The following is a 4246-nucleotide window of genomic DNA, read 5'->3' on the forward strand; positions in this document are numbered from 1 at the left end:
AGAAATAATAAAAAAAAAAAAAGCTATAGAGAATGTTGACATGGTCTTTAATAAGACTATTCTTTAAATACATTTTTATCTCAAGTTTTTAAAAAAACGAAGTAGAATATTTGAAAATCTGTGTTTAATATATTTTACAACAAAGTACAACCTTGAACATGTAACAAAAACAAAACACTGTAAGACTTGATACAATCATAACGTGTGCAAAGTATAGAGTAAAATTCATCCTTCTCATCCCTGCAATCATGCCTAAAATCTGCCGTTTGTACTTAAACTTCAAATGACAGGAAAGATACAATATAACCATGTATATTTCCACTATGGTAAAGAAGAGATTTGTAGCTACAGAGCATCCACAGAGGAGGACAATGGTAAAATGGAGCTGAAGTTCTTAATTTGGGGGTAGCTAAAATCCTGTACACTATTCTTATAATATTTAATCCGATTGGCAAATACCACGAAATATGTTTTTACTGCCTGTCAAATAAGAGTGGGAATTTTCACTGGGAAAGGGGCATGACGTGGAGGGAAGTACACTAAAACTAAAAATACTAGCAACCAAACAGACACAACACAAATAATAAAACAATCAAAATCCTAAACTGGGCGTTATGATGAATATGAGCCTTTAACAAGTGTCTCCATCTGCCACCCACTCCAACGGCCATTCTTTTCCACTGCAACACAAAAAAGGAGACATACATTAAGATGTTATATTTGACCTGTAAACACATCACATTCACAACACATATTAAAGGCGCTTCACACCAGCTGTGTTTGGTTCGATCAAAACAAACTTGGTTGATCTCCTCCTTTGGTGCGGTTCGTCTGTGCAGATGAGAACACACCACTCGGCACCAAAAGCGGACATGGAAGCTTCGAAACTAACTGATTGTACCGAGTGCGACCCAACGGCAGGACGGTTTTTCACCAACTGATTTGGACTGATTTTGAACTAAACCCGTTTTTAAAAATAAAACAATTCTGACATCTGGTGCGAACCAAGGAAGCGGACTATGACAGGTAAGCGGCGTGTAGCGGCATGTAGTAGTGTGCTTGGTTTTGACCTGCTAGACCGGCCATGTCTGTCTCATGGCAGTTGCTGACAGGCCCAACAGTTTTCAGAGTTTAGTGTGATTAATTGGGGACACCAACATACAGGTGAAACTTGAAAAATTAGAATATCGTGCAAAAGTTCATTTGTTTCAGTAATTCAACTTAAAACGTGAAACTAAAATATTATATAGACTCATTACATGCAAAGTGAGATATTTCAAGCCTTCATTTGTTAAAATTTTATTTATTATGGCTTACAACTTATGAAAACCCCACATTCAAAATCTCTGAAAATTTTAATATTACATAAAAATCAATAAAAATGGGATTTTAAATACAGAAATGTCAGCCGTATATAAAGTATAATCATCGATATGTACTCAGTACTTGCTTTGGGCCCGTTTTGCATGAATTCTTGCCTCAATTCCAATTCATTTTCCATGATATTCTAATAATATGAGTATCACCAGGCTCTGTGACACAAATGAGCACAGTCCTCCAGAACTGTGCGGCGGATTTACTACAAACATACAAACAGAAAATGTGTTGGCGTACTGTATGTAGGAATGCATACACGACTAGAAATTATTTGATGCACTGTCAAACACACATGTGGTGTAAACACGCGCATATGCATATTAAGCATAGTGCCGCAGTGACAGGTCTAAAAATTAGACTTCAATTCTATTTTAGAAATCTGCAGTGGGTATTACGTTCGTCTGCTGTTGCGTGGACTGGCTTGGTGTAGCAGCTATCATTGATTATAATGGGAGCGCATCTTTACCACTTTCTGCTCAGTGCTGCTGCTTACCGCTTACGTGCCCAGTGTAGCTGTTTTAGGATGTATTCACACTGGGAAAGTTTGCTAGTTCACTTGCTTTGGACTCCAGACCAAATAGAATTTAGATTTTTTTTTGGTTTGGTCAACTTTCATATTGCCCCTTTTGCAAGTGAACCAGCATTACGAAGCAAAACCACACATGGTCTGAGGTCATTCCTTCATTGGACAGACATTCTGGGGTGGAGAGAAGCAGGAAGCACAAAGTGAAAACTGAAATATATAATTGATATAATATGGGGTTAAAATAATAAATAAATAGGCCTACATCTAGCCTATAAATAAAGAAGAAAAACATCAAATTATTGTTGTTTCATATGGTTATAATGTGTAGGCCTATGTCAATGCAACGTTATGTGGCATGTAGGCTAGCCTACGATGTGAAACATAATTTGTACTGTATTTTTGCTGCTGGACGTGCGGCTCAAGAAGAATAGGCAGCTGGGTGTCAGTTCGGCGCAGCTCAGCTCCAAACTGACATGGGGATAGTATTGATGGTCCCGTTAACATGGGAAGCAAAACTTGAACTTGTTGGCACTGTGCGGGATACGCTCCTCTCTCCGTCATCTGATCGCTGAATACAATCAACATGTAATATATTCGCTCGGGGCTCCAGGTCAAACCACAACTATTCTTCCTAACGACAATGGCGACAACAACACTTTCCCATAATGTGAAGCTGACAGCGATTTATTAAAAAAAGAAAAGAAAGAAAAGGCACAGTGCTTCCTGCATTTGGGTCGGATCGAGTCCGGACAAATTCACACCACAAACAAACTGCAGCAGAGTGCGTTTGAGCGCTTGTTTGGTCCGCCCCCGAGTGCGATTGCTGTATTCACACTTGCCTGAAAGATGTGCACCGAAGGCGGAAGTGTCCGAGTTTGTTTCAGGTGAACTAAACACGGCAGGTGTGAATACACCCTTAGTCAATAAGTGGCACATGCAAGATGTCTTGTTTTGGCATGTTATAATACATTTTCTGTTTGACAAAAATCACTCTTTTCTTTACATACAATCATCAAACTGTAAAATATTTGGGATTTGAACTTTACTATAGTCAACGGTGCTCAGTCTGTTATGTTGTGACTATTTCATTCAATTGAATGGTATAAAAGTGAATGTCAAGTTCACACATCACTTTGAGAGAATATATTGAATTAATGAAGCTCAAAATCTGACTTCCAACCGGTTTCCAAGTATGACATTACTGTTTTAACTAAATATGATGGTATTGCAGAAGTAGACAAGTTCAGTATTATTAAAGAAAAAGGTAAGATGTCATACATACCAGAGTCTATAGTTGGCTCCCAGTCAACTTGCTTGTTTTCAGGAGGTTTCAGGAACTTCACTCCTGGAAAATATTTAACAATGACTTCACTACACAGCACCAAACAGCAAATACGTTCACAAATAAAACTATATCTTTGTTAATTCCTTATCAACCAAATGAGTAGGTTTAAAACAAAATGTACTTTAATACCATGACAAAAACATTTATATATGTTATTTTATTTAAATATATGTTATCATATATGTTAATTATTTTTATTGACAATTTAAAACAAAATTAAAAAAACAAAAGTAAATTACCACTTTTGCCATTTCAAATAGATTTGTTAAGGTGATGCACATGATTTAAATTAGTTGGCATTTCATCAAAGTTTTTCTTTAGGGGTCAAATGTAGTTCCTGAAGTCCGTATCTCCTTTTTTCTTACCTTCAAAAAGACAGACTGAGACGACTTCTGGAAGTGCCTTCAGAGAATTGGATCATTCCCCCAGGTTGTCAGAGTGTGTTTTGGTTGGCTGTGAAGGTACCATAAGGTCTGCTGGCTGTCCAAAGGCCATTGGTGGGTCAGGAAACACCAGTGCTACCTGGACTTGTGGTTGGGGCAGTTGCGGTTCAGTCTGGGATTCAACTTGGGTCTGATGGTTCCTCCACTTGTCCTGCAAACTTTGTGGAGTCCAACAGCGATTGGAGAAGAGCAAAATTTAAAGTTATAAACTTTGAAAAGTTAAAGTTTAATTTTAAACGTAAAGACCATGAAGCCCAATGTAAACCACTCAATACACTTCCTAGGTGGACATACATTTTTCTGAATTAATGTTAAAATATAATTTTTGAGACTGCTTTTTTTCAAGAAATGTCTATTCAACATTAACAGTACAAACAAATATATTGGTAACAGGGCTTCTCATACTTACCAAGTAGTTAATTAACATGAATGATGATTACTAAGTGTACTTATGTCTCGTATCCAGTGAGCAGCACAGTTCGGTTTGGCACAGCATGGTTTGGCAGGGCAAGGTAACCCTAGTTCTGGCTTGTGTTTCCACTGCAGACAGCACCC

At 37.7% G+C, this 4246-nt stretch overlaps 1 long non-coding RNA gene across 1 annotated transcript; it reads right to left on the minus strand.

Annotated features, from left to right (window-relative positions):
• Nucleotides 1-530: 530 nt before the first annotated feature.
• On the minus strand, nt 531-3722 carry LOC307264244. The gene is made up of 3 exons (XR_013845307.1): nt 3614-3722; nt 3186-3248; nt 531-680 (listed from the first exon to the last, which is right to left on the minus strand). It is a non-coding gene; the product is annotated as an uncharacterized lncRNA (long non-coding RNA).
• Between the last annotated feature and the right edge of the window lie 524 nt (nt 3723-4246).

Source organism: Ammodytes marinus (assembly GCF_949987685.1).
Source record: "Ammodytes marinus genome assembly, chromosome: 17".
Lineage (NCBI taxonomy): Eukaryota > Metazoa > Chordata > Actinopteri > Uranoscopiformes > Ammodytidae > Ammodytes > Ammodytes marinus.